We start from the raw sequence: 19,342 nt of genomic DNA on the forward strand, positions 1-19,342 counted from the left end.
GGCTGAAAGATGGGGCGGCGTGCAGTGGTCGGTGGTAAACGTCGAAGCGAGAATCGAGGAATCGTTGAAAAGCGTGAAAGATTCGATTTGAAATATACACGAGGCATCGATACACAACGCGTTTAGTAGAGCACGTGGTGGCCCGTGCCGAACGGACGAAGAAACCGAGTGGACGAAGCTTAAGAGGCCGATCTGCGCAAGCACAGGTGCAAGTTCGAGGGTATAAAGAGGAGAAGCTGGAGCTCGCTGCGCGCACTTTGTGCTTCATCTGTCCGTCAATCGCGTCGTGCGCTCGTTCGCTGTTTGTGATCAGCCCGCTCGATTCGTCTTTTTTTTTCTCTTCCACTCGATCGCGAATCGGCCAAGTTGCAGCTTCTCCTCGTTGTCTTTGTCATCGTCGCAGCATCGCCTTGTCGTCGTTGTCGCCCTCGTGTGTTGACTCCTTCGTTTCATCGCCACTTCCACTTCGACGATCCAGCTCGTCTCATCCAGGTAGGTGCAGAGAATACTTTTATCGAAGCTTTTGAGGGACGTTCGTTCGATGCTTTCGCGTGAAAATCGCGCAAACGATTCGAATTTCGAGACATTTGAAATCGTACGCGGATCAGTGATTTTGTGGTTCCGAGTGATACAACGGGGAAAATAGGTTTATCCTAGTTTCGCACGATCGGAGGAGAGAGTGACGTTGAAGAAATCGAGGAAGCGGAGGGATTATAGTCGGGGAAAGATTTCTCGAACGGTTTTAACGTGGTGATACGTTTGTTGGTAAAGAATGGAAGCTAGTTTTATCTTTTGTTGAACGCGGCGGAATTAATTTGATTTATTACCGAGCTCGTTTTGAATCGAAAGGTGAGAATAGCGTTAGGATAGCCGTAGAAATGGACGTTGAGTAGCGAGCAAAGACAGGAAGATATTTGAAAAGCGTTTAGGATAACAAACGGACATGTTCTTGCGTTATATTCGATCGAGACGAGCTAAACTTATAATGAGTCTTATCCTACTGTTTCTTACATGTTATATACACGCCGATGAATTATTACTTTGATATTTAAATGGTTCTTTACCGTACTCGAAGTAATTGTATACCTTTTCCATGCGAGCGAGTATACTCGTCAAACATAGTCGAGTGGTCTTGAGATTACTTTATCGCGAAGAAAATTTAAGAACTCTGCAACGTTAAAGCGCATTCCACACAATTTAACCTTGCAATTGGTTAATTAGCCAGTTTATTAAGTCGAGAAATCATGTTTGCTGCGTGACGGTAGTTTCGTTTAAAAATCCTGATGTTTCCTACTTTAAGGAAAAAGTCTTTTTCGACGAATCGAAGGAATTTTAAATTCAAGAAGCGTAGTTTCTTAATACAAAAATTGATTGAAATTAAACGAATCGGTGGCATTTGACGATATCGACGTAACGATAAAATTAGAGGATTCTGAACTTTGTTTGGAAACACGAAAATTCGCTATCGTCGCTGAAGGCTTTTAAGCTTCTGGAAAGCCACGTAACTTCCATATTTTGTCAAAAATTTTGCGATCCTTTCAACCTTCCACGCATACTCGAACACCTGAAACCACCAAAGCCACTTATCGCCTTTGCCATTTCGAACCTTCGATTATGGCAAATACTCCAGTTTGAAAGTTGTCTTAGAGCGGCGAAATATTGGAGCAAGTTAACGCGTTTGAAAATTCTGCGTACCTCGAGCTAATGGTCGTCTTTGCCGGAGTTGCGCCGCAATGAGCACAACGATCGCTTCCGGTGATTCTTTTCCGGTCATCGGGGAAGTCTCGTTCTATTCGAAGTTATCGTGGTAAACGAAGCGTTGATTTTCTGATTATCAGATTTAGTTTCACCGGTTTTCCAACGACTGCACAGTCGATTAGCTTCACTGTCCTTCTTTAAATCGAAGAATTACAGTCGTCAAGATGAGAACGTTCGTTAGTTCAGGGTTTCTGAGACGATTAATTTTACCGTGTTTTATATCTTCCTTTCTCCCCCTTGAATAAATTTCATTCTTACGAACGAGAAGCTGAATCTTGAAATTTAAGCCGAAACTTTCATTTAACTGGAAAGGATTTCACATTTATTTGATAACTTATGGGCCATTTAAAGTCTTGAACATCGTATACTGTCATTTAATAGTTAACGATTTATTGTCCATGTATAAATTTTATATCGCTTTGGAAATTGTTAATAAAGGTGTTTATTTTATATAAAATATAAACATAACGTTTGATATTCAAAAACTTATTGACTTTATCAAGCTATCGATCGCCATCGATGACAATATTTTATAAGTACATAGGATTATTTCCTTGCAATATCTCAGCGAGAATCCATTTCCAGTTTTTCAATAAACGTTGTTTCTATTACGTTTAATGATACGATACTATCGTGCGTGTGGATAATAACGAACAGGGAACAATGGAACGCGTTTTTGCAATCGCACTTATTAAAGCATGATTGTCAATAAATATCAAACGGCGATATTCTATTATGAGATGTGTATTATCCAGTTACGTCGCAGTAGTGGATCAAAGAGATACAATTTTCTACGATGTTCACTGATGAGACAGTCACGCTATTAATTTTTACCGAAGCTATAATTTTCTCGTATTATCAAGAAGATATTTGCTTGGTATTTATTAAAAATAGATTATTAGAATTTTCTATTAGAAGCGTTGTGTTAATGACGTTAGAAATTTATAATATGGAAAGATGCACTTTCTTGCGACGCCTAACGGAAGAAAAAGGTGCTGAAGTAACAAGATTGAAGCGTCATAGTGAATTCCAGTCAGGTAGTAACAATCTAATAGTTGAGAAAGTAGTTTCAACGAAAAGAAAAAAAAAAGAAAAAAGGAAAATAGGACAGCATCGAATTAACATATTTATTATCAGCAAAATTTCATGTTTAGTTCTAATAAAGCTGTGCATATCACTGAAGATAATTGGAGATTAGGCTGAATTCATAAACTGGATAAAGTATAAAATACTAAATATGAAAAGTAAATATATAATATCATTAAAGTTTCATTTTTTAGAAGCATCTGGCTTACGTAACGCAACTTTCAAAATATTGGACATCTCGTTTATGCGGATGATGTTATAGTTATTTTAAATAGCGCATAAATTTATGTAACGCAAGGATGCACTTTCCCGTGACATTTAATAAAGAGCGAAGATGGCGAAGCGGAAGTATTCTTGTTAATTTTAGTAAAACTATAGGCACTCTGTGAGAAAAATAGCTGATTCGAATATTCCTTTGATTTTAACAAAAGCACGTAAAATCCACGTAGAAACGGGGTCATCGTGAAATACGAATATTTAGAAGGAAAAATAATCGTAAATTCGTACGCTAAACTGCTCTTAGGCCAAAGTGTACGTACTGCTGTATCTCCGGCTGATCATAATTATGCTTACATTATAGAGCTTTCTTATAGAAGCGGCCTAGAAAGATAAGAAGAATATATCGTAGATAATATTGTAAATACGTTATTTTCAATTTTTCCATATTTTTTGATACGGCCGTAGTAATTTTAATTCGCGTTATCCGTTATCCAATAAAACACATGACAGTTCGATAAGCATGATGTACGTACAAACTGATACTTTATTTTTCGCGTAAGTCGTTAAAACCTGTGATCGATATAAACGTAGAATTAATTCACGTAATTTCTAATATAATTTCGATAAAACGATAATGACGTTTAACAATCGGATAACAGATTTAATTAAACTGATTCATCGCAATCCCCAAACAGGAAATATAAATATTCCCACTACTAAAATTTCATTAATTTAATCGTCATTATATTTTGTGTCTATAGTCGTTTTAAACAAATCTACGCAAATATTTCGCACATCATCGGAAATAATTATATTATTTCAGCAGTTTCTATCGCGATCATGCAAACATTCTGTTAAAATTTTGTAAAATTATTAACGAAATCGCATCTCGCTCGCATATTTATCGTGTCGTACACTTGGCGAACACGAAGGTAACATGGTCGATCTCCGTGACGATAATCTTGGCCGAGATATAAAAGTTCGATAAGGGAACGCCACTTTGACGTTGTCTGTTATGCAGCTTATCAATTTAATCTTACTTAATTCTTTCTCCCCGCTTTTTTCTGCTGGCTCTGCCCCGTTCTTCTCGCCACGATGCACAATATCGCGAAGGTATAAATGGCCGATGGTTGGACGTCATGCGCTGCGTTCTTTGTTTCCACCCCTTCCATCGTTCTGCAGCTTTTCCAAGTTTCATTGAGCGCGTGGCTCAGGTACAGTGGGGTTTATTCCCCGACTTCCGTTGCAAAATAATAATTTAACTCCCCGGATGCATTTGCGTCTGGCTGCAGCGAATAAAAAGTGAAATTCGGCGGCAAAGTGTGAGCACGGCGCGGAGTCCCCCGCGGCACCAACCGACAGAATTGCTCCGGTCCGTGGAACAGTCGACCATCGGAGAAACCTCGGCCGCTGTAAATCAACTCTGCCCGACATACAACCGAGAAATTTTTTCCGCCAATGGAAAATCTATCCGAGTGGCGAAATTAAAGGCAGTATCCCTTTGGTTAGCGTGCGAATTTCGAGGATTTTTCCAGCGATCTCGCGAGATTTTTTGTAATCTTTCGACGTTTCGCAGCAGCAAATTGCGATATTTCCGTGGCGTGCAGTTGCCGCTCGTTTCGAATCCGTTTAGTGCAACGTCGATGTCGCGGTTCGTTCTGAAAAATGAAAGTGGAATTGGTGTTAGGTTCTTGTTTTTGATCGCAGAAATTTCTCGATATTCGTTGCGTGGTTCATCCCTTTTGAGTTTGAGAAGACGTATCGTGGTGGGTTTTAAAAGATCAGAATTTCTATTATCATCCATCTCTTCTTCCAGCGGAAGCAGAATTTGAATCGAGCGAAGTAGGTCGTAGAGAAGGAAATTTTGTAGCAAGTTACTTCAAGTTTTTTCCAATATATTATTTCGATGTGGGAGGAATTTAATTCGAGTTACACCTTGCTGAAAGTGGAATACGAGTTCGATGTATATTTCGAGTAGAAAGGGTCGACATTCTCGACGTGACAAAACGGAAACTCGCATCTACGCTAAACAGCTAACAATATAAAAATATCAATAATTTTGCAATTATTATTTCAATATCTTTTATATTTTAATCCTCGACCACGAGTAATATCAACTTGAGTTGTTGATTCTATATCTGTAAAGTAAATTTGCATGCTAAATACACTTTGGATTCCAAATTTTGGAGTTTCATCGATATCTCTCAATGTCCACATTACAGATCATACATATTTTTTAATTTAATGAATCAATTTTAAATTCTTATTAAATAGAGCGTAATACACAAACGATCTGTTCGTTTGTTCATTGTTAGAGAAACGACGATTATACAATATTGTTTCGTTAATTAGTAGACTACTTTCTAACGTGTGTAACATGTATAAGAGTATCTAGAACGAAACGTGTCTTTGTATATTACAAGCTGGACACCTTTTCCCACGACGTAATACTTCATTATGAATAGAATACTCTATTACCTGAACATTGTTATCTGAATTTGTTAGACCATTATTTAAACACGTTTTTTTCTCCTATAGTAGAAGACACGGTACGTTGTATTCTCTGTATTATACACATAATATATATTTTACTCGCTGTCTCTGGAAAAGATGATACGAATGAGTAATAAAATAAAGTGAAAAATGATTCTATGAACATAATGCAATAAATGCACACGTACGGACTCCGATGTAATTTTATAAAATGTTATTACATCTGACAAGAGCGATATATTGCAGAACAGACGACTATTAACAAAGTGATAAAAAAGTCATTAATATTCTAAACTTTCTTTTGTCCATTACATACTGCGTTTAACTCTGTAGATAAACGTGACTATTATATTATCTGGTAATGATATTCGAATTCCTGTGAATTCTACGATCGCCATAGGTACAGCTCATTCCGTGTACATAAATGCGAATTGGTCGCGGAAATAATGATCCAGTGAAACGAAGCAATCGTTTTACGCAAACATGTTCGAAAATCGAAGGGGACCGTGGCATTCTGTAACAGCTGCATGTAACGCTGTCGCCTCAATTGCGTTAAAAGTGTTACGTTAATTACTTTCGTATTATACTATGCGCCGCTATGCTAAATCTCTTTTGTAACATATTTACTCTCTTTCCACAATTTCGTTTACTCTACTCATTTAATATTCGAATTATTTTTCTAAAAGAAAACCAATTTTCCGACGATTAATTGTGAAAATAATAGCGAAAGGTATTAGTAAATTGTTGCTTGTAGATATTGAAATAAAAAACGTTTGAAATAAATTTTTATTAAAATATTATTCTCGTAATAGGTATTCTGCGCGTAATTGCTGAATGCTGTTAAATGGAAATAATTTTGAAAAATTAAACTTCGGATACTGCTGTTTTATCGATGACTCGGAAAACATAACGTGGGGAAACGAGAATATCGATACCCGAGTGTATCATATTCCAGAACAGTCTGGAATTCAATCACAATATTGAATAAAAATATAAAAAATATATTTGTCAGAAAGAAGAAGGTAAACTCATAATTTGTATCCTCCTTTTTCAATGTGGATTTATAATTTTAATATTAGTCATCTCTTTGTGCGGAAAGATTAATGTAATACTTAATAGGGTTTTATCTTTTCTCCAGCTAACAATTGCAGAAAGATTGAGAACAAGTAAAAGAAGTATTCTTATACGAAACCCTATATTTGCTACGGTTTTTAAAAAGTGCCTCCTCTGTCCTCCGTCTTCTTATTTTAAAAATCCTATTAATGACATGACTGTGCGACGAGAATGCAAAGGCTCTTCTTAGCGAGCAACTTCTTCCGTTGCATGACGATTATTCCTACTTGCCGATGATCATTGTTAAATACTTACTAAAAGTAAGACTTTGAGTACATAATCGGATAACTTTTAAATGGCGCGGTTTCTATACGACCAGCGATTCGTATGTTCGACGATATGCCAAAGTATCTTCCAAACGTATTTTCTTTGCCACGATGTTTCGAATCCGCTGTACTTTGAGGATTCAGACAAGATAAGATCCGGGGCTTTTGTAAATTTCTTCATTCTAAAATGTTATTAAAATTCTTATTTCTTTTATTTTTATTAAAACTTCCAGATATCTACAATATTTTACGAACGTCAACTTGCTTAATTATCTTGGCGTAATTTAATCATACAATTGAATAAATTCAAATTTAATAAATCGTCAAATTCAAATTGTAAATATATCGTTAAAATAAGATGCAGCTATTCATCCGTTTTAATTATAAAACTTGTATCTGTTGAGTTTTCCCGAGGAGACTGCGGAAAATTTCAAGCGATCGTTTCTTGTGTACGTTCTAACAATTGTTCCGTTGTATCTGGTTTAGTTAAACGATACACACAGTGTCGTTCAATTAACTCGGGACGATAGAATCCATAGAATTTAAGTGAGAGAAGGGAAAGAGAGAACGACGTATGACGCTAATATTCAGACGTTCTCTACAACTACCGAGGATCAGCATGAGCCGATATAACGTTGCTCGTTCAAAATTGACACGATTCGCTAACTATACGCGTCGAAGTTTTCACGCGTTCCCCGTTGAAGACTAAACAGTTGTCTCGTTCATAACTACGTATGAATTTCATTCTGGTTTTCCACTGGATCGAATGTAACTGTGAATTGCAAAGTGTTACGATAGCCGAAGGAGGTTTATGCAACGAATTCTGCGAAATGTACTCTCGAGTAAGCAACGTAATTTGATCGAGCTTCTGCGCCTGAGTTTCAAAAATTATGCGTTAGTCTGGAACGATAGTGAAATTGTTAACCCTTTCGGAAGAGATTGGTTTTATGCCATATATCAACATCGACGAAGTATTTAAAGTGATAAAGCATGTTCTCAGCTTGAACAGGTTTTTGGTCCCTCCGTGAAGATCGCGAATAAATAATGTAAGAGTAATGTTGGAAAGCGGAACACCGATGGTAAGTATAAAATATTTGGGGCTCTGTGTACCTTGGTCCGAGTAACAACTATTCTCTAGAAATCCAAATTAAGAAGAGAACGTTACCGTTATCTCTTCTATCCCTTTGTTAACGCACGTATGTGCATGATTGTTACGAACGTATTTTATATCAAAAGAAAATACAGGAATTACTATAATTTAAGGATCGAATCGTTCGCCTTTTAAATCAAACGTATACTTCGACTTTAACATTTGCATAGGCGACAAGGCAATTAGAAATTTGATATTAATAATTAATATTAGAATTTTTATCATTTGAAAATCAGGGATAATAAGTTTACAGCGTATAGTGGATTTTATCGACGACAACTGCAATTACAGAACTATCAGATCACAAAGGGCTGCAGAGCTGAAATATCTATGTCGTATCCTTCACTGCAACGAAACAAGGAATGACCTCATTCTACTCGCTTCTACTATTTCTGATTGGTGTAAGTTTACTTTACAGTATCGATAACAAGGCTGGATCTAACTAAAATTTAACTAAAATGGATTATAATAATGTAAAATAATTCTTTTATTCCCAATAAACTTGATATCATTCACTTGATACCGTTAAATTCACCGAATCTTGTTTCTTTATCGGTAGAGTAAATTATTAGTATTCCATTTTCGTAATAAAACTGACTTTGATGGTACTCCCTGTTCTCTTCATATAATGTTATCCGTTTTACGAATTTACAACGAGATCAATTCCACGGTGGTACACGCCATGAAAGTCTAGAGCAGTTTTTTTTCGCCTGTTTCGAATGGAAATTCGAGTCCACCTGCGAAGGTGGCTATAACCAGGATGGCTAAAGTTTCCTTCAATTTGCCGAAACGGCGATTACAGCCTGGCAGAGTGTCGTTTAGCTGCTACGATCAGTTGAACTACACACTGATTGCACGTACAAATATACAATTAAGGGTTCATTTGAGAGGCAAGGCTCGCGAGATTCGGGTGAACATTTTGTTAATTGACTATCGGACCGACCAGAATAGAGGCAAGGTTAACGGGAAAATATCCAGGAAAAGTTGGTTCGAGCCGTGACTGCCTGATACGAATCCGACTCGACAAGCTGGATATTAAATTAGGTGTCGTGGTAGGTAGATTGTTGCGCTTAACACGTTTAAAGGCTTCAGCACGCTTTATCTTAATTTTCTTTTTTACTATTTCATAAACTTTTATTTACCTAACTGTTCGAAAGTTTTCTTTTTGCCATCTTCATTTTATCACGTTAATCGTCAGATTACTTAAATTATCGTGCCACTTATTTGCCGTAATTGGAAAGTCAATTCTCACGTTTAGAGTTCGAATATTTCCAAATTGTAAACAAAAATAAGAAAGAAAAAGATAAATATCTTAGATCGTAAAAGACTGAAAGAAATTCTATTCCACGTTTTTATTAGGCTATCCTGATAATCATATCATTGTTATTGCACATTAACTTCTGATACACTAAACCCGATTCACCGGTAGTGTAACCGATTGCTTTTCTTCCTCGTGTGGGTTGCGGTGGGTAGGTCGACACGACGTGACGAGACATCTGTCCCGATGCCTCCGGGATGATTTATCCGCAGGAAGGCCAGATCTGCCCTCGAGGATATATCTCGGTAAGACGGATGGCTTGATCGCCATAAATGTTGGATTACAATGAAGGACTTAGTGTAAATAAACCCTGGCCGATATAACGTGATTATTTCTTTTCTCAATTAACGAGAAAATATTAGCTTCGATTTAGATTCCATCACGCAACTCAAGATGAAATTTAAGCTCATGAAAATTTTTAATGATTTCGATGTATCGGTAAGAAACTTCCTTACGAAACTTCCTTAGTGTACGATATTTCATTCATAAACTAGAAAATATTTCATTAACGTAGATCGATATCTGTAACATACGATGTCTCTAATTATCATCGATCTGATACTTCGAATATTCCACCATAATTTCCATCCTACTGCTTATATCGAACTTCTAGTTGTTAATTTAATAGCAATTTCGAAATTTCATTAAGGACGAATTAATTTACTACATTTACTCCACAAAAGCAAGTTTCTTTGAAATTATAAAAATGGCTCGCATACTTTAAATATAATTACTGGTCCAAAAATAATTGAAGAATGTTGGAAAAATCGGTTGTCGCCAGTTGTCGACAGAAGCAACCGAAAATTCATGCTTATTTGACGCGTATTAATAAATGGAAATAAATCATAATCCAAGAAGTTATAAACGCGAAAGAATCTCGGCCGCAGGGACGGTTCAAAAGTGATTTCGAATATTATCTCACCACGGAACTAGCTAGCTAGCTAAATTCTAACGCATGAGCGATTTCGTAACCGAGCGTCTTCACGTACCAAAGCATTTTGGAAGAAGTCTCGAAGTTTCATAAATCTTGCCGCGAAAGTTGTGAAAGTTCGCTCTTTAAATCTAGACCGGGTAATTTTTTAAATAGAGATTCCTTTGGCGGAGTGTTCTTCGCTTTAAAAATGCCCGACATTTTTATCTGTAACCTCTAGTCACATTCTTTTGCCACAATTTAACGTTACGAGGATCGATTGATAATAAGAGGTTTTACCTGGACGATAGAATCGTGTCGAAAGACGCGTACGTGTCATAGAGAGAAGATAAATGATAATGCGTCCACTAAAAATGTTTGGATTTTAAAAAGTGTCGACAAAAGTTTAAGAGGCGTGAGAATCGCCAGAGAAACTATTATAAAAACTTTAGACTTGCATCGGACGACAAACAACAAACGCTACAACCAACATTTTGCAACAGGGGTGAAATCTGCTACACCTGACACCGAGTGCTAGCATCCTTTGCGTTCTACGTGATATATTACGAAGCCAGCAAGAGATCGAACCGTTTGTATCCTCCATAAATTACCGGCGGTTTGCTCTCCAAGTTTTCTAACAGATGCAAGCTACTTGAGAAATCTTTGTCGGAACTCGTTCTTTACACGCGTGGCGACAGCCGATGCTATTAATATTGGATAATATGGGCAACAATATGTCGCCCTTTTCAATTCTATTTCCGCGAAACTATAACAGCTATGTTTGTAAACGCGTTAACTGGAAGGGGAGCGATATGGAATAAACCGCGGAAGTTGTAAAAGAAGCAAAATGAGAGAATTTGTACGGTTCCATTTTGGTCGTTTATCACTCTGTATTTATAAAATCGTGAATCATGTTTATACATAGTGAATCGTGTAAACGCGTCACAGCTAATATCGTGTTAAACTAATTGTGATTAAGGCTCATCCATCAAACTAATTTTCATTCCATAGTCATCTCGTATGTTAATTTACTTTAATTCAGAATCTACCCCGGTTTGCAATTCGCGCCGTATTGAAATTTCATCGTAGGTCCAGGTATATACGGAAATCTTTGACTGAATATAAATGGCCAAAGGGAATAGAGTGCTCACTGAATGGGACCCTGGCTGGTCGTTAAAGCGTAGCCGTTTCTAAACAGCGAAACTCGTCGACTTGTGATTAGCGAGACGACGCAGGATTCCAGTCAACTGCAGGGGAAGAACGTAATTGCGTTATCTTTTTTGCCAATTTTTTCAATGGCCCGTTTTTCTCCTCTCATTGTCAGACGATGCCCTTAAGGAGGACGGCCGTTCTCGTGCGAATATTGCTGCTTGCAGTTGCCTCGTGCGATTGCTACTTGTTTCGAACTCGGTTGCTACGAAGTTGAACGAAGTTAATTGTATCGGGATTACGCGGCGAAGCGCTTGCCGTTTCGTAGCGCATTCTTCTTTGCCATTTCAATGTGTTTGTGCATTTAGTACATCTGATGACGATATCGCTGGTGAAAATTGGCAATTGTTTAGTAATCAACGATAGTGATATTTATGCGATTTAATTTGGTTAATAAGCTCCTTAATAATTGAACATCGATAGGATAAAATTCGATGCCTATAATATTAGTCTGCTAATCCAGACTGCTTCGCAGGGGATCCAATATTTACGTATATACGTTTCAGAAGAGTTTTGCTGATTGAGAAAATTTATTCGTTGTAGATTCACGATGATGTTCTTAGTTCGTAAAACAAAGCTTCATTTAAAAAAAGCGAGAATTTCATTTTCTGCAGCCTAAAATAACGAAGAGGTCACAGTTGATTTTAGCTGTCTTTATATTTCGTACTTCTTTCCATATTATGATGCAGAATATTTCAAATTGACCTATAAATGCACCGAATCATAAAACACATGAATAACATGAAACGACAATTTTATTAAAATATGCGATATAATTTTATAAAAATATTTTTTAGTTTCTTTATTAAATTAAAAAAAGGAGGATTGAACACGAAGAATACCAAACAAAGAAATTGTATTTTAATCAAATTACAGTCTCATTTTTTCCCTTTCTCTTTTTTCGGATTCTCTAATGAATATTCAATCGATCCGGTTTTCATCTTTCAATATACATGTCTCCTCCCAGTTAGATCAAAACTGCAACTCGCATTTGCTCAGTCAATTGTCATCAATTACATTCAATTATCTGCAATAATTAATAATTATATACCTAAATGAACTAATATGCAAAACCACAGTAACACGTTACTATTGCTGTACCTGTGTATGTGTATTCTCGTTTCAATTTCGAAACTGAATTATTATATGCATTTTTTAAAATGGAAGAGCTATTATATAGATTTGTATTAATTATGCACATACGTATGTATTGTAGTGTGAGTTATAGAACTGATTTCACTGGGAAATGACGTATAATACAGAAATTCATAAGGTTTCACGTTTATTATGATGAAAATGACGAGATGAATATATTCACCTATACATATATCTATAGATGTATCGTTTATAATATATTAAATTTGGCAAATAAATTGACTCGGAGTAAGATTACAAATTTCATCGTAGCTTTAGCTAGAAAATAAAACAACAATGCGCTATTGTTACGCGATGATGTAAAATTTCCTACGCAAACTAGAATTCATAAAATTTCGGAAGTTTTCAGTAGAAAGTAGTTCAGCGTAGATTAAAATATATTTTATGGATAAAATTCTTTCGCAATTTAATTATCGATGATTCGCAAGATCGCCTTTAATCTTCAAATTCTACGTTGAATGTATCCGGTGCAAATTTTTTTTCAGTTAAAAAAAGAAAAAGTTGCCGAGTCATTTTCTAAAGTATCGATGACCTCGAGGTAACTCCTTGCCGGGTTGTTAACCTGCACTTTATCACTTTCACTTTGCTCTACAAACTTTCCTAAATCTCCTCAATATCGAAATCTATGAACTTTAAGTTGAAAACTTTCGACGATTTTCCATTACCCTGCATCAACAACTTCAGAAATTATTTTCTTCAACTTGCATCCTACTGAAAAAGAAACACTTCCTTTTACTTTTAACTTATTTTATTCTTCGTTACTAAGCTGTAGAAGCACGTTCTTCAAACCAGGTACGTCTTTATTTGAAGTAATAATATTTTTTATATACGACTATATCATCGTTCATTTATTCGTGACATATGTATCTTGAAGATCACGCGGCAGGCAATTCATCCGGTTCTTTAAAATACGTTAACAGCTTGCTTGTACTTTATTCAGCTCGATAAGATAGAAGCAGCGAGCGCAACACGTGTTCCATTATACCCCTTTATCTAGGGGATGCATATAAGCCACCATACTAGATAAATACCATCAGTCACTTGTGGTGAATGTAATTTAGGTATTGAAAAACAATGATTGATCGTCACAGCTTTGCCACAGAGAAAATAAGCTTCTGTCAGCGGAGAAAGAACGATTTCAACTTCCACAGAATCTCCCTCTAACGTTATTTCTGTATGGTAGTTACATTATTAAACTTTTATGTTCCTCCCTATAGAAAAGAATTTCTTTCCGTGAAAATTGAGTTTCTCCTTTACATAGAGAGATCGATTTGTTTGACACATTTAGCCATAATTTTTCTACTAAATGTAGTAGGATCAGCTTCTAACGCTAACAGTTTGTGTTGCGCTTACTATATGTAACGTTGCATTATACGAGATAACGTTATCATTGCTTATTGTCATACCTTATGCGTCGTGCTATCATGTACTTCGCCATAACGTTATTTATTATCTTTAAATTCAACGTTTCTTTAGCATCGATTGACAGAGAAAAGCGAAACTTCAACTGTAATAATGCTTCATCCGACATGGTTCCGACATGGAATTACAAATGTTTGACCGAAATAATCCAAACGGAATTTCATTAATAATTTCCACGTTATCGAAACCTGTCTGGTTTATCATTTTCTCTAATGCTACGCGCAATGACACAAATAACCTGTTTCTCAGAGTTCGTGTCCAGTCAATTCCATTAATTGCTGTAACTAATGAAGGGTTGCTTCCTGTTTGTCACGTTTCAAAACGGAATTAGAACGCGGCGACTTCGCCAAATACGTTTGCCAGCGAAATGACAATTTGAGGATCTGGCTGATGAAACGACGTTAATTGCGTCGTGGTACGTGTTTGTAGGGTTTTTACCTTTAGAGACAGTTGTGAATCGTTCTGTGATTACGCTTGATCGAGGTACTTTTTCGAGGATTCGATACAATATTCTTGATATAAGTAATATTGGAGCAAATGACAGGGACAAGCTAATAGCCGATGATGTTATTTGATCTGAACTAATCAAACTCCGCAAATCTCCAGCTCTAAGAAGCGTCTAGGGAATTCGAATTTTGCTATTGTTAGTTCACTCAGCTTCCCTGTGATTCGTATGATTTCACGGTTGGCATTTTGTAGTTATCGAATCAATTGTATTCGATAGCTGTATCTGTTTGACTGAATTCTATTACCTCGTAATCATGGCTATTAATTATCCAATGATCACAAGCATCATTCATTCCACAAATTATTTTATAATCGTAGTCGTTAATTATTAATCACGTTGAATTCTGCTTAATCATATCAAGCATTATGCGTATATGTATTTGAGATTTAGTAAAATAAAAGTATTACTTCGGATAAATACTTAATTAATTATCATTAAATGTTATTTAACGCTAACAAACAAAAAGTCCACATAAAGGAAAGGTAAAAGAAATGGAAGAAGGAATTCTTTTAATCGATATATTTGGTAATCTAATTATCCAAAATTGAAATAATTGGCATTTTTTGAACAGCATCTTTGAAGAAGTCGGTTAGTTTGTAAACGGAAGAGAATTAATAGTTATATACGTGATTGATACAAATAAAATTTACGAAGATGGCAGAACCTACTTGATACAGTCCATTTTGGTACAAATGAATAATGACCGGTAGATGTGAAATTTGCAATGGCTTTTCGCGGGTGCCCTGGTTTTATAAGCTTTTACCATAAAAATTGAAAATTCCTTTCTGTGTATTATGTACACTTTTACCATAACGACACCTTTTAACCGGCACTTTATGGGCATTAAGCAACACTTTGCTCATAGCATTTAGATAGATCATCGATAAAATATCGCGGTATATATGCCACAAACATAGACTTATTTTATCGAGATAAAGTGCGTGAAATAAATGGAACAAGGGATGAACGTTTTCCGATTTCTCAATTTTATTATCTCTTTTAACGCAACAACAACGGTTCACGTTGTTAAGAGGGAGAAAGAGAGATCTGAACGGTATCGATGTTTCACACTTCACGGTTTCAGATAGCCAGCGACGGTGAAAAGTTTATACTGCATTAATGACTTGGCGCACATCGTAGTTAAAAATAATTAAACACCACGATCGATAAAGCAAGCCAACGTGTAATAAATGCACGGGCGGCCATCAAAATTCTTGGACCTATTTAAAATACAGCACAATATCGAGGTTTATCCTAGCCGCGGTCCTCGATATACCGGATACGCTTAATTTCGCTAATTAACGACGTATGTACAAGCTGATTAATTTCTCCACGGTGTTATCCGGACTGTCTGGTTTTAAAACAATTACGTCTAATTATGCCGGCAATTATCGTATCGCGTATATACGATGTTTCAACGGCGGACGTTTTATTCGATTACTCGGATTTGTTTTCGATTCTTTGGAAAATGTGAGAATTTCTTGTAACATCTGCTTCACGATAAGAGAATAATTTCTTTCCTAACAACAAACGAATGATTTCTAAAAAAAAGTATTTTCCCAAAACGGAGTTAAAAATGTAAATATACCTCGTAGACTGTTAAACAAATATAAGGGAGGCGACTAAATCAGGATAAAATTATGCCATTCCGCTTTAAACGAAGTCATGGTTTAATGAAACTGTTCAAGCCCTAAGGTGGAAAACAATAATTGTAGCCGAATCGCATTCAACCATTAAACGTAATTACCCTTGCTGTTTTTTTCGTATAAAGTGGAAGTTTCAATAGCATTTTAGAAGTTTAACCGAGATAACAGTTGTATCAACAGGTTTCCGCGTTGCATTCAGCACTTTCGTCTCCCGTACCTATGTTGTATCATGTAAATGGCGAGCAGTTTAAATCATTCTGATTTTAATATAATACAACACGAAGATAAATTGGAAAAGGTTCTTAAATCGTATAAAAAAGTATGAATAGTTAATATTTTATACAGCTACATATAAGAGTTTGTAGTACATTACTTTTGAAGGTATTAAGCGTTCCCAATATCTAATGCCAGGAAAATGTGACCAAGCATCATCGTACATAAATCATGTCTACGTTTTACGAACATAAAGAAAGTGTTGTAGGAGTATCTATAAAATTTTTGTGAAGCATTTTAGGAGGCGTGTTTGCAAAAGCCATTTTCATCTGTTGAGTTCTCCCAACGTATTACATCATATATTTTGGCCGTATATTTTATAGTTATTTTACGTGTCGTTTTATCCTTTTATTATTCGTTATGAAAGTTTAGCGAAAATAACTAGGCTATGGAACGCAGAAGCCAATGAATTCGGGTAAACAAGCATAAACAAATTTTCATCAACTTGCTATCGCTTGGTCGCAATGTAACAGCGTCTGCTCTCTATTGATTTGAATATGAAACGTTTAATTCTAAATATTTGACTTGCTTCGACGATTTTACTTGTTTGCCAATAAAAACAAAAGCGAAATAAAATACTTTGGATTAAAGGAAAATAAATTGCGTTTTTTTATAATTAGAGGTTTCAGAATTCGCATAAAGTGATGGAATAAATACGATCTTCGCGTATAACACAACTTTTCTGCGTTATATTTGTCAATTCCATTTGTGAATTATTAAGCAAAAAAAAATTATTGCGAGGAAGATGAAATATTGCGAAAAAATTACTTTTCTTTAATATAATCTATTTTTCACCGAGCACACAACCCAACTATACTGCAGTCCGTGTTTTTCTTTTAAATGGAATTATGAGAGGAATCAATTTTGTTTATTTTTCGTTATATAACGTAAAAGTATAAAAGTACGTTTATTACACGCATGTTCCAGTTTATTAAAATCGTGAAGTGAAATCAGCATGGTTTGAAAGCACACACTGAGAATTCTTGGAAAAATATAAAGCTTACCACGGGGAAACGCAATTATATATCATTGATTTAAGAATATATTAAATATATTAAACTTTGTCACACACGTTCTACTTTGCATTACATTTACTCCACATTTACATTGCATTTGAATTGAAAGGTAATATCCTGTTCTATTTTCATGATTTTTGGGATTCATATACCAAATGCAGTTATGCATGAAATAATTTCGCCTCTATACAAAATTGGAAACCAGTGCGTCACAAATGCTTCAGGCTAGAATTTCGAAAGAGACATTTTAATTTTATCGACATGTCAATTTTTATAAGCCTGATATTTTTTGCCACGCTCGTCCCATTATTTTATATTCTTGAAAATTCACTCTTATAACCGGTAGTAGAATATAATAATTTCTCATATTGAAAATCTTAAGGATAAAATTTTTTATAAAAATAATTACGACTAAAAATACACGTGACGACCCCCTGGAAAAAGCTTTGCGACCCCTTTGGGGATCGTGACTCTCAGGTTGCGAATCCAGGTTATATGGAAACCAATCTTTCTATACACATTCCTTTCATCGTTTATGGTATTTGCTCGTATAAATTTTTTCAATAAAAATGTAACCGCCACAGCTTTCAATGAAATACTATGAATATTATAAAACACGTATCGCTTTGATAACATAAAGGACGTCTCGTTAAAATGTCGAATATTACAAATAATTAAGTTAATTACTTTAATGCGATAAAAGTATTTGCAGTATCGCAGCATCTACCTTTTGAAAGGATAATAGACGAATTCAGCATAGAATTTGTATGAAAATCTTGGGACCTTCGAATATAGATATTCGAAGATGGAATATTATGTCAAAGTAATGGCCAGAGTGGGAATAGAGGCCGCGAATTCCGCGAGTAGTTTAAATTCCTTCGATATATAACATTTTCGCTTTCGACAAAATTTGCTCCTCTAATCAATTTAACGAAATTTTCACGAAGTTGTAGGGGCGAAGTTAAAGTTTTTAATTTTCGTAAAATTGTAAACGGAGTTAGAGACCACGATCATCCGTTAACACGTTATCTTTGTTAAAATGTTAAAATTCAATTCGAACAGCTAAACTGCGGTTCATTTAAATATATAATTAAATTTGACTGATCTTTACCGAACATTTTTTTCAAAGATCGCTTTGTAATCTCTTTTTCGCGCAACGCTGAACTTTGTATTCTGTTCATCCTTAAAAATTAACTTCTTTTACAATTTCTTTTTACGTCGGTCATTCTACACCGTAAAAAGACGAATATTCGTCTGAACGAGCATCAAACATGGCGTTGCTCTCCTTTAAAAGTAACAAAAGCGACGTGGAAAATAAGATTCTGGTCGCGTTTCTGAAAGCATCGTTCAATAACAGAGCCAGGGCACAATTGATTGTTATAACAGAGGCTACAGTATAACATTAACTTCGTTAGATGCTGTACAATTGTAATGCAATCTATGTAACTCCTATGTCAAACGATCACGAACATTGAATTGATAATAAGCTCTTAAGCCTGTCTAATATTAGATTAAAAGCAATCGAGAGATGGCGCAACGTGCTTCGTGCATCTTTATTGCACTCTAGCTCCACAATAAAGAGGAAAACGTAGGTTGCAGAATGAATGCAACGTAAAAAGGTATACAAGTGGTATTCTTAATTATTCAATTGATGGTTGCGCTCCATCTCTCAATTGAAATCTTTGTCCATGAAATGGAAAGTTGTTGCACAATCAAACGGGTACAATTTACATGTACGTATGTACAATCTGTTAGATTATTGTTCATGAACGGAATGTTCGTCGGGGAATTTGTACAACA

The 19,342-nt window shown here is 35.7% G+C and overlaps 1 protein-coding gene across 1 annotated transcript in view; it reads left to right on the top strand.

Annotated features, from left to right (window-relative positions):
- The first annotated feature begins 285 nt into the window (after positions 1-285).
- LOC117232823 (calexcitin-2) overlaps positions 286-19,342 on the top strand; it is a 43,439-nt gene continuing 24,382 nt past the window's right edge. The window contains exon 1 of the mRNA XM_033492510.1: positions 286-492. The gene's annotated coding sequence lies outside the window, so the exon portion shown is untranslated. The remainder of the gene's footprint in view (positions 493-19,342) is intronic.

Source organism: Bombus vosnesenskii, unplaced genomic scaffold (genome assembly GCF_011952255.1).
Source record: "Bombus vosnesenskii isolate JDL3184/JDL3185 unplaced genomic scaffold, Bvos_JDL3184-5_v1.1 scf7180000013293, whole genome shotgun sequence".
Taxonomy (NCBI): Eukaryota; Metazoa; Arthropoda; class Insecta; order Hymenoptera; family Apidae; genus Bombus; species Bombus vosnesenskii.